Source organism: Amphiura filiformis, chromosome 1 (assembly GCF_039555335.1).
Source record: "Amphiura filiformis chromosome 1, Afil_fr2py, whole genome shotgun sequence".
NCBI classification, from domain to species: Eukaryota; Metazoa; Echinodermata; class Ophiuroidea; order Amphilepidida; family Amphiuridae; genus Amphiura; species Amphiura filiformis.
Genome location: NC_092628.1, coordinates 96,141,807 through 96,155,437, shown reverse-complemented (window position 1 = coordinate 96,155,437; position 13,631 = coordinate 96,141,807).

The following is a 13,631-nucleotide window of genomic DNA, read 5'->3' as shown; positions in this document are numbered from 1 at the left end:
AGTAGCTAGCATCACATGAATTGCTATCTTTAGTAGCTAGCATCACATGAATTGCTATCTTTAGTAGATAGCATCACATTTATTGCTATCTTTAGTAGATAACATCACTTTAATTGCTATCTTTGGCTGATAACATCGCATTAATTGCTATCTTTAGTAGATAGCATCACATGAATTGCTATCTTTAGTAGATAGCATCACATTTATTGCTATCTTTGGTAGATAGCATCACATTAATTGTTATCTTTGGTAGATAGCATCATATTAATTGCAATCTTTGGTAGATAGCATCACATTAATTGTTATCTTTGGTAGATAGCATCATATTCATTGCTATCTTTGGTAGATAACATCACATTAAGTGCAATCTTTGGTAGATAGCATTACATTAGTTGATATCTTTGGTAGATAGCATCATATTAATTGCTATCTTTGGTAGATAACATCACATTAAGTTCTATCTTTGGTAGATAGCATCATATTAATTGCTATCTTTGGTAGATAGCATTACATTAATTGCTATATTTGGTAGATAGCATCATATTAATTGCTATCTTTGGTAGATAACATCACATTAAGTGCTATCTTTGGTAGATAACATCACATTGATTGAAACTGTGTAGACTCTCATTCATCTGGGTATGTTGAAATTAAGATTTAATTTAAATCTGGTCAACCAGACATACCTATTTTGACGGACGAACCGACGCGTCGCGACGTTGCGACTGAAACCTTCAGTCTTCAGCTGGGTTGTGATGCAAATGACCTTGAGTACCGGACACTTCCGGTATTGATGACAATCAACGAGGAATGTCCTTTATGATCCTGTCCCAGCCGTGTGATAGTTTGGCCCGGACGCTTAATTTCTTTCTGCAACCATAATGGGCCGCAATATGTCACTAACCGCATAGTCCGAGGCAAGGTTCATTATTGTCAGGGTTAGGGTCTTATGGTTAGGGTTAGGGTACGGGTTACGGGTTAGGGTTAGGGTTTAGGGTTAGGGTTAGGGTTAGGGTTTAGGGTTTAGGGTTAGGGTTTAGGGTTAGGGTTAGGGTTAGGGTTTAGGGTTAGGGTTAGGGTTAGGGTTAGGGTTAGGGTTAGGGTCAGGGTTAGGGTTAGGGTTAGGTTAGGATTAGGGTTAGGGGTTAGGGTTAGGGTTAGGGTTATATACGTATTTATTAGTACTAATATACTAGTAATAGTATATTGTGTGTATGCACTTTATTCCGTAATCAATAAGTATCATAAACAAACACCTTTCTGGCACAACGAATCATAGCACAGTCGTGTAGGCATTAGACTATGGATACATAGATTGTGGGTTCGAACCCCCAGGTAAACCGTTGTAGAATTTTAATTCTATCGATTGCTTTTTATTTTATTAAGTAAGAGGAAATAATAATGGTAATAAACTCGTGTTATATCTAGCCTCATAGGCCTATAATTACATGTATGTACTGTGTGTTATCGCATTGCGGCCCATTATGGTTGCAGAAAGAAATAACGCGGCCCGGACGCCTCCACCGCGGTTGAGGGATGGTTGCTCAGCCCCCAGGGCTCAGCCAGCCCTCACCCAGCTGGCACATGTGTCTGTTTTACATGTGCGGTATCGCAATGAGCTGGTATTATAGTTTCAGTTGGGTAACCGATTATAAAGGAAACGCAAGGTAACAATGGTATGTTGACCTTTGTTCAAAGGTCTGCTTATTGTTAACCAGCATTCTTGAAAATGAGCAACATAATGGTTGTTGACTTAACACGGTTTGGAAATAATTTCTTCTTATTTTTGGTGTTATCTGTCGTTTACATATTATCCTTCCTAAAACACAAAAGTGCGACTATTTCCAAACACCTAAATTAGCTAAAAATTTAGGACATGTTACAAAACTATATTTTCTAGAATTTCATAGAATACTTTAAATGTATCTTGTACCGTTTTTTGTGGCATCCTTCAGAACTGAGCGGTCCGTTACCAATATTTTCGGTCAAATCTCCATTCAATTAACACGGGGAGTTGGCTAGCTATGAGCCAGCTATGCCTTGCCCTCACTCATATTTTACGAAAGTGCGACTATTTCTGAACATCTAACCCAGCTGTAATGTTAGGTCATGTTAGAGAAATATATTTGCTAGAAGTTTGGAGAATACTTTAAATATTGGCCGGTTATTTTTCACACAGTGATGTTAACTAGGCAAATGCATATACTTCTAACATACACTATTTGTAAAGGTCGCGCGTCAATGGTGAGAGCACTGTGTATTGTGTATAGGAAAACGGACAGTAACTGCAATATGGTAGGAAGCGATCAAGCGAAAGCCAAGAAATCTTATACCCTCTGCTTCATGTGAGTAACTACAACAGCGCCCTCCATTATAGAATAGTAATTTAGCAAATAAATCTGTGTTCATTTTTATTAAACGGAAAATTTGTATTCTGGTATTTTACATGTAGCCAGGATTTATATGGGGTGGGGGCTCAAGAAAGTGGATCTTTTGTAAATTCTTCCTATAAACAGGCTAATGTCATCGTTTTCCCCGAAAAAAGCAACAGACCTTTTGTGATTTTTTGCTTCAAAGGAAGATAGATTTTTAACAATTTGTGAAGAAAAAAAGTGGGTTTTTTCATATTGCCATTTGGCATGTTTGGTGTGCACCCCATGGCTTTGGGTGTATAATGTAGCCCTGTGGCAAAAACTTATTTGGTGTTGGACTCGCAAGCTGACCCCACCACCCCCCCAAATGGCTGCAAAGACCAAACTGGCTGTAGCGACATATTCGTTTTCTTTTGGAAAGATTAAGATGTGCCTGTCCGAGTAGCCCAATTTCAAAAACGGTCCTCAAATTCATTTTCACTTTCAATGTCAATTTGTTTAATTATTTTATTTCCCTTTGTCAGAAATCGTTAACAGGAATTCACCAGGCCCAGAAGAAATTCTAAGTTTGAATACAAACATCAACCTCAATATCAATTTGGTTAAATTCTGCCCCCCTGTTATCATGCTAAAATAGGGTGAACTTTTAATAGCCATTTCCAGGGCTTTAAAAAATGTTAATTTCCCGGGAAGCAAGCTAAATTTCCCACTATTTATAGCATGTTTTTATATATAAAAAAAGACAATTTCCCTCCAAATACCAGACTAGTTTTCCTCCAAAGAGGAGCTTCCCAAATTCCCCACTTTTTGAGCCATGTCCATTGCCTTTTGAAATAGGGCCTAGAGGCAAACATGTATTTCACATTCAATGCAATTTTCAATAAAAAATGTAAGATTACAATAATTTGACGACACAATATTTGGGATTAACAAGATGCAAAACAACAATTAATCACACACCAATCAAAATTGTTTCTATGTATGGTAAGATTTTTATTAAACTACATAATAATATGAAACTGTACAACTATAATAATATACTTTGTCTTCAGCTTTTACTGGTCAAGAATAACTGTTATACCTCTATGGTATGTTTACACCATCATAATGTGCCCTTTTCACCTGCCATAAACAACATATAGAACACGGTCAAATTACTAGGGAGGATGCTGATTTGACATGGTTTTTGCAGATCCACCCTGTTTATACCTGGAAAAATTGACTCCTACAATGAAGCCTCAAATCACTTTGTTTGGACCACCTGTACTGACTTCTACATCAAAAGAATGAACAAATATGTTGCATGTGCTTCTTATCGTTTTAAACTCAACTCAACTCAAGAACACTTCTTTTTAGGAATATTGGAAACAATCACCACAAGGAGCCATTCTTGTAACTACATGCATTCTTGTAGCACAAGTACAGTAGGTTGGATGATGAGAAAGAATGCACTTGACAACATTGCCACATTCAATGAAATAAATCGTTTCGTTAATTTATTTTCTGTGTCTGAATTCACAATGAATTATAGGCATACATGTTATGGTTGATTTGATTCAATGTTTACCTTCAGAAAACAGGTTAGTCAGTGGTGGTATGAATGTGGCAATTCCAATTGGAATGACAACTCAATAATTAAAGCACATTTCATAGTCTTGTTATATGATTTTCTAAAAAATACAACTCTACAATATATTTTACTTTCAAAGTAAAAACCGTCAACAGGTTTTATTATTTTCCCTTCAGGAGCGTATGTTCAAACAAAAGGATCGACTTTTCGAAACAATCCCAAACATGTTTTGAATCATTCGGACATGATCTTGATATTATCCATTATAAATTATTATACAAAAACATGTGTAAAGGGCCAGACCCTGGGGTGCTGAGGCTCCCTTTGCTCCCACTGGATATAACCCTGATCCCAAGGTGGTTGTTTCAAGCACTATTATAATGATGCAAACAAAATGTCAATATTTTCTTTTAAATGGAAGAGCAAGCTGCCTCTCAACCTTAAATCTATTCACATCTAATCTTTGGTTCACCTCAAGTTTTGTAGTGATGTCTGCTTTTTTGCGATTGTGCTGCAAGCGTGCTGATAACCCGCCCTTGTACGCATGCATCACTACTCTGTACCATTAATATTACATACATACACGATTTTATACTGCAACCAGCGAAATACTCACATATGTCACTACCAAACTTGAGGCAAACCAATGTATAGGTTCAACATGTACATGGTTTGTTCTGAATATGAGAGCATATCACCCTAAATCCAGGTAACAGAAAGAACAATATAATACTACATACAAAATATCATATATTGCAAAGTATAAATAAGATACAAAGACTTTACAAAATGTATTACACAAAATGTACAACATATTTACATTAAAACTTGCTTGTCTGATCACAGCTTTGTTTAAAGCTAATCAACCATGTCTTATGATTTACATTCATGGTTTTAGATGACAAATCATTTTGATTTTGTGGTTTGAGAACTTTTTAGAGCAATATTGATGGAGTGAAATTACTTTATTAGTTTTAAGCCAGGTAGATGCAATTTATAAACATACTTCTATTCGTCATTCTTTATGCAACCACAAAAAGAACAATTGAAATGTCATTTTGTGTATTCTCAATCGTACACAGACAAAAAATGCTCACAATAATGAAACTGATGCTACCTTGCAACACATAAAAACATTCTCCAAGGAAACAAAACATCTAGAAATAACTAAAATGTAATGCAGTTTGCAGCTGGATTACATTTTCAAAATCATATAATACAATAAATACAAAGAGGTAGCAAATATAAATGATATCACATGAGCAATACCATTAACAATACCAAGGAGTTCGAACTCGGCTTTAAAATTTCAGTACACCCAGAGTTGAAGGTGACGTCACTGGGTTTAGAAGTTTCCATGTGGGCTTATTATAGGACTTTAAAAATAAGTTCACACAGTTCGTTCTCTATTCAAAAGCTGTGATGCCAACTCCTACATTGAGTTCCTATTGCCACATTTGTGTACAACAAGGCTTGCACCTTCCCCCACTGACTTTTACTCTAGCTTCCTTCAACTCCAGAAAGAGCAAAGTTTATCTAGGATAAGGCAGTATTGCAGTACACTGAATGGGTTATTTCCCTTACCTGGTATCTCATTGCAATCAATTGTTGCTTGTAACATATTGTTATGATTGTCAAATCTATTAATAATTTTTATAAGAAATAAGTAAACAAAATCAATCATTTCTCACATCATGATTTCATAGACTTTCCTTTACAATAATGATATGATATTGAAAACATAATAATCAACACAATATTAGTTGGTGTAAAGTTGCAAACTCTCTGTGGTTTCAACTTCTCAAATAAGACAAAAAAGTTTCACAGGTAGGTACATAAATAATTCCAGTCACTAAAGAACAGAACAATTTCCAATGACAACAAAATTGTACAACATTAAAATCATTCATAAAATATGATTACTTCAGCATATAACGGTAACATTGCATGAAGAAAGAAACAAGAAAATATTACAAAACAAAGCAAATCACACATAATTTACAAACTTCTTTTTAAAGGGAAAATAACCAAATATTCTACACATGTTAACAAACCACTAACAATGCACATGAAAATTTCGTCATTTTTTTCGGCATTTATAAGAAAGAATGAATGATACACAACAAAAAAGATATTATAACAAACAGGCTTTCAAATCAAACTACTGAGTTGTAAATTCAAATAATTACTACAAGATCTGTTTTTGTTTTCATTTTCAGCCCATTACCATTACTTAATTTAAAATTTTTCTACTATGAATTAGCGTACAAAAACTACTAGCTACATATGAAAAAAGGTGGGCTGCTTTCGTATCTAGCAATTAAAACTGCAGTACAATTTTAATCCAAATTTAGCAAACTACTCTACATAAAACTGTTGAACACTCTTACAAATCTCACATCCTTAAAATACACCCAATTCATTTAAATAGGTGCATTTTTGGATGTTCTCTACCTTATTAAATCCAACCAATAAATTACCAATACAAAAGTTAGCCTTTTGGTGGGTTATCTTTTACAACATTTCAGTACTTCAAAGCATCTATTAACCTCAAAACAATCTACAAGAATTGTTTGAAATGGTATATCTACGCAAAGTAAGTTGAAATGCAAGTTGTTAAACAAAATAACAGTTAGTTAACCCTAGTAAACCACTACTAAACCCTACTTCTTTATCAGTATGCATGGGTATATTGGATATAAAACTAACTCTACAACTGAATCCCCTTGAGTTGTAGATTTCCTGTCAAAAATGTATTCTGCATGGTTCTATTTTTATCAGGGAATAGGGACTTTGAGTTGACGTAAGAACTTTCTCAGAATCTGAGGTATTTATCGGTAATAATTACTTCTTAAAATCCTAATAAAAATTTTAAACATGGTCCCACATGAGTTGTAATATTGGTATAACACAAATAAAATAAAATAACAAGGAAAAAAATCAGAAAAAAAATGTTATTACCAATACACTGCCAGATTCCGATTGCGGCCGCTTGCTCAGGTATACCGTCGTCAAGTGTCACCAAGGTACTTGGGTGAGTACCAGTGTAGTACCACTGTGCAGAGGCAGCATTGGTACTGTGTAGGTACTCTGTGTGTACCAGTCGGGTACCTTGGCAACTGTGTACCTGTGCAAGCAGCCACAAATGGAATATTGAAGTGGATAGTGTGGGACTTTGAGTTGATGAGAGCTTACCTATGGCCTAAATTTACGAGAGTTACAAAATTTATTTATATAGCCTAACTTAATTCCTACCAAACCATCCCATAATGAGTTGCATACAGCATTGACAATTAAAATGTTGGGGAAATCCCAGCATTATAGCCAAAAAGTGTGGGAGGTTGAGTTGACGAAAAGAACAATTATGGCCTAAATTTACGGGAGGTCTAATGATTTTCTTACATCCTAATTCTACAACACAATCCCAAAAATGAGTTGTAGGTTTATTTAAGATTTGAAGAGAGACCAGTTGACAACATTAACCTTTGACCCACGCCTACCAGAGTCAAGAGCATGGTTCAAGATAGATATCAACTTTGTATGCACTGGTATGCCAGGGTTGACAAAACAACATTACATTGTCTGCTCAGTCTTCTGTTTCCGGGAACTTTGCAATGTGATGAGTGGCAGGGTTAGAAATAATCTGATTCTTGTAAAGGAATTTGCTGGAATCATTAGATTCTTGCCAAGTATCTTAGACTTAAATTTACAAGAATCAATTTTGATTCAAGCCAATTTTATTAATTACAACCTGCCAACTACTCATACTGCAAAGGCCAACAATATTTGCTGTTCTATTCCAGTGCATCTTCCTAACTTCCTTTAGTACAACAAAGTGTTCAAAAAGGAAATGGATGTAACCATGGTAACCTTGGATTTTGTGAAACTCTTTCAAATTACTACAAATTTCAGGTTGACCTTATCTCCTTTTCTGAACTGACCTTGATCAAAAGTGCAATGGATGTCAACTGGAATATATATTCTCTTTTCAAAAGGGGTTTGGGACATGGGAGTTGGTGAAAGAACATGCAAAATTACTTTCCTGCACTGAGGAAAACAATTTTTGAGTTGCAAGATGGAAATATTAAATATAAAAAGGGTTAATTAATACTATGTCAGCTTGCCATATTGGATTTAAAAAAGTTGGGTTTCTTTTATATCCATCATGTGATATAGCCATATCTAAGAGTAGGCCTATTATACAGAGAGAAATTTCCACAATATAATAAAATGTTTGTCTATTTTGCCACTAGCAAAATATTCATTAAATTTTCATGCCCATAAATGGTTCATTTTGCGACAGGAATTTATGGAAAATTCAGAATTTGGGAAAATATGTAAGATTCTTTTCCCAATTATGAAAAGTTCATGTTACAGGGTATGACTGGAGTCACTGCACTTTTTTAGAAATATACTATATTTGCAAAAAAGGTTCTTTCCCCATCATGCAAATTTCATATTTTCTGTATAAATTACTGTGCCTTTAAATAGCAGCATGGAGTCACTGCACTTTTTTGATGATCATCATACTGTAACAATCAGGTGGCTTCTTAATGATGAATAACATTTGAGCATGGCTTGAACACGCACTTCCCTACACATGAATTTCATGAATTTACAACACATACTTAAAATGATTACATCGCTGTAATGCTGGTGGTATAGGCATATGTTATTAACAACATTAATAACATATCATTATTGATACCTAGAGTGCTTCAATTCGGTTAATTAAACAGTGCATACAGAAAGTGAACTGAACTGTGCCTTATACATGATATTGCAGGTCTGCAAAATTGCCATCCCAAGTATCTACTTTGTCCAGTGCAGCCAGATGCTCCCTTTTAGTTTTACATGTACCGTATTCACTATAGGATATACGCTCATTCGATCAGGCTGAGTTTACATAATATACTCCTATGTAAACTCAGCCTGATCGAATGAGCGTATAGCGAATACCGTATACAGTATCCTTCTATGTGATCACAGCCTAATGTATCCCATCATTTTTTAAGTCAAGCATATCTAGGCATTAACAGCAGAAATGTTTGAGAACACTGACGAAAGATTATGTTGAGGCACACCGATTCAATTCACCCAAACACCTATACCTCCCAAGTAAGAAGGTAGTATCTGTCTAGTACCATATTTGGCAAATACTGCATTTCTACTTGTGGGCACTCTGATTCAATAACACCCATGCATCTCCCTAGTAAAGAGGCAGCATATATTTTTCACTATATTTGCAAGTATTGCATTTTTACTTGCCACTGCCAAAATGTAAGGATGTAGCTCACAACATCTATCAAGATTTAGAGAATTCTGGTGTAAATGAAAGCAAGTCAGACAGAGTAATTAGATCAATTTGTCTGCATCTGCACACACTGCAAACACCTATTAAGCAACAAATAGATTCAATTTAAAGTAAATATAAATATAAGTAATGGTATTCATAGTGGTAGGTCTATTGTCCTGTCTCAACTACCATTTATTTTATATTGAACTATCTGTCACATGTGACAGGCCATTACCATGCAAAGAGTGAAATAGTTGTGGAATAATCGGCACTGGAATTTGAATCAATTTAACTGTTAAATTAGAATAGACTTTTTTGTTTAGTTAGTTGTGGTTCATAGACTTGCACCTGATAAAACATTTCCTACATTATGGTAACAACTTATAACATGAAGGTGATGAAATCACAAGTTACGGAACTGTCCATCTTTTCCAGTTCACTGGATTGCTTTCATGTCAACTATTCCATGCTAAGATTGAGGGTTTGATAGAATTTTTAGGCCTTCTGAGAGTTCTTCATACTACAAAGAGACAAAGGGTAGGTAGTGTTAGTGTGAGTTTTGCACACCAATTGCAAAATGTTAGAGAATAATTCCAATTGACGGCTGGTGAATGAAAATTCATGAAATATGTCACTAGTACAAGAAGTGTTGCACACTCCACTTCACCTTGCGATGAAATTTCAGCTAACATTTTAGATTTCCAATAACAGAAAAACCGACCTGGTCAGGTTCCTAAAGATTTAAAATTGATCCAACTTTTGATTTATCACAAATATATGCCTATAGATTAAATCAATATTAAGATTGATTGGAAGTCTTTGGGGCTCAAATTGAGCTGCTATAAATGTGTTAATTTCATTTGAAATTCATACTCCCCCTGTAGAAGTTATTTTCAAAATCTTCCACAGAGGTAGTGTGGATTTTAAATGGAATAGCCCAATCACTGTTGGATGATGCATGTCCTGTTAGAATACAACAATACAACCACAGATGGTCTACCTATATAATAGTCGCATTTCATGTGGCGTAAGCTGCAATTTCATCACGCAATTCTGCTGTAAATGAAAGCTTTCGTTATGGCTCAATAGTGGAGTATACACTAATCATAATAACTACAAGGACTGATGCACACCTGTTGAGTAAAGGGAAATTACAATATAGGCAATCTGACATAGTTTGATTAATGAGTTGTCAGTCTGATAAAAAACATTCAATGAGTTGCAGCATGCTTAGTTCTAATTAATTAACAATATTCCCCCATATTACTACTATATATAAGCTACATTTTACAGTTTATTAATAAGCAGAAAACAGCATAAATCTACTGAACAGCAATGATGAAAGTTACATTTAAGTGAAAGTAACATGGCCTAAAAAACTGAAAGCAAATGAAAATGATAAACTACTTTGCTTTCACAATACACAAACACAATGTCAATACAGCTTAAGTTTACATAAATTATGAAATCTTAATATTACCAATAAAAGTAAGAAATTGTACAATTCTGTGATACCTGCTGATACATGTCAATTTTGTTGGGAAATTGTTACTGAACTTTATAAATTAAACAGTAGTAAACTTTACTACATATACATATCATTTTTAAATCAATCTAACTAAAAGAACAATAATATAATATCTACAAAATACATACATGTTAGAAGTTTAAACCTTAACGTTTCTCAGCATACTTTGTGAAGCTCCAAGATCATTATTAAGTGACAATGCAGTGACAATGCAGGTTATGAATTATTCTTTGATGTCACTCAACAATGCTCCAGGAGCAAATACAAAATGCTACAAAACACCAATCAAATCATACAATTACTTAATTTGAGAGCAAGGCTAGCTTCTTCAAATACAAACAAAACATGAGTTAATGGTGAAAGTCTTTGGTTAGATAATTAAATGTATACATAAGCACCTTTAAAATGAAATAATATAATAATATGCAACCTCTTGCGTTTTCCTAGACTGACCTCAGATGATGCAGCGCTTTTGTGCATCTGCCCAATATGACAGACACATGTTTCCTTTTAACACAACATCCATGAATATGAGTGAATACTGGATATACATGTAAATGTTACACTCCACAAATTTTCAATGTAACCTATCTGACCCACTTTGATACACATTGGTAGGTTTATGAACTTGTTCTAAACAAAATCACAATGGGATGAAATCTAGAGAGATGAGTCTCATGTTCATCAAATTCAGCTTTGTATGTTTTCACTTCAATCTGTTCTCTTTTTCATCCTAATATGCCAAATAAATCCATACAAATTAGACCTAGACTTTCTTACAATATCATTCATACCAACTCTTTTGGTGTGAACAAGAACATATTGAAGGAAAAAATCTGCCCTCCAGGTGACAATGCAGTATCTATCTGCTTTGTTTTTGAAAACATTCAATATTTGTCCCCCGATAAAAATGCACTATTATTAGCAAAGTTATTCTTTTCAACAATTTATAGATCCTGCATCTTCACTTCGAGGGCAATGATATAACCTGCATGTACAGTTTGCATTTCCTTGGCACCATCAAAATGTAACATGATTTCAACATGCATGCATGGCAGACAAGCAAGCAAGCTCACTGACCCTGCTTAACCTGAGAAAAGTTCTTTCACTTTCATATCTGTCATGTCAAATCTCTCAGATGATATCTTTATTTCTTTAGTATCACTCACTATTAAAACCATTTTCATTCCATACCATTTTAATCAATCCCTTTTCCCCCTCTCTCTTTTTTTGTCTTTTACAAAAAGCCGGCCTGAATTCAAAAGATGATATTTCAGAAACACAGATTTTAGATTTGCACTCTTTTTGTTTAAAAATCCCTCAAATCCCTGTTACTGCTTTACACATGTTCTTAATGAAAAATCCAAGACTGCTTCACTGCATACATTCAACTGCTAATAATACCCTTTTCTTTTCCTTTCTTTTTAAATTTCCAAGGACTACAATAGTGCTTTGTGTTTAAATTTCAAAGAGATGAATATCGAGCTAGTCATTAAATCTGGTGGAAGGACAATATCTATTACCAGAACTAAAGAGCCTATCATTACAATAATCACTGGTGTTTGAAGTTGTTTTCTTAGGCTTTATCTTTATGATATAATAGCATTCTTTCTAGGTCTTATGGAGTCACTTTTTCCATGGTTTTATGCTCATTGGAAGGATACAATACATGAATACAAAGCATTTGAAATAATCATGGATTATGTATGAAAACTATCCACACTCCACTGTACGCATGGTAAAGTGTAACAAATTTGTGTCACCCACACCCAAAATCTTATCTCTACATTTTAGTTAAATAAAACCAGTTTGCAAAATATAAGTCAACTTCATAATTCCTGAACAATGAGGATTGAATGCAAATAGAGTTTTGATGCAAGCTCAATGATGCAGTAAAAAATCACCATCTACCTAATTTTTCCTCAGCTGAAAATATCAACCACCCCTATGATCCTGCTTTCCATGATTAATAAAATATCACTGCACGAATAAAACCCATAAAATCACAGTAACTTGATTACAATATTAATTTGATATTTAATCATTGAATATCCTCAGGAAAACCTCTATGCAAATTAAGTATGATTGCAAAATTTAATTAAATGACACCGTTTTCAAGCATTTTTCACAGTGTTTGATTGGGTTTAGGTCTACTGGTATCACTTTGGATGAGATTGGAAAATTAATCAAAATGTGAACAACTTCAGTAATCATTCTTTTGGGGCAAAATAGTAGATGATGTTCAAAGGTATGATACCAAATCTGAGCAGTTTTCTTGAAATGCTTTACAGCATTGCTGAAATAAGTTTGGCATTTTAATATCTGAAGCAATAGAAATATTTCAATTTACATGTATAACCAACTCGTAATCCAGTCAATCCAATAATGCTCCCATTTTGTAAAATGCCTACCTACCAAAAATTTACACCAATCCATAAACCCGCATCAGGTCAATCTGTTTAGAGTGGAAACACTATTTTAATCCTACGCCTATGGCATTATATGGCATGACTTAACTCTGGTGTATACAAAATGGTATAGGAGTATAGATTCATTCATCACAAACCACACGGTTTTTGTGCGATCTATTAACTCCGACACCCATGACCTACAGAATAAACCAACCTCAGTGCTACCTCATAGGTCAATGTCAACCTTATGATCAGCAATTTTACACAATAATGATCCCCGTGAGATTGAGTGAAACAAGGCAATGTCTGTGTGTGTGTTGGGCTAACCTATCATCCCTTGTATACAACCTGCAGAAAAAGTTCAATAAACATTCTACATTCATGCAGGGTGACTGGCAGAAAACAATGTTGGGTCTTACCAGCCAAAAGCACTTCCAATAAACCTGCTTGTTAA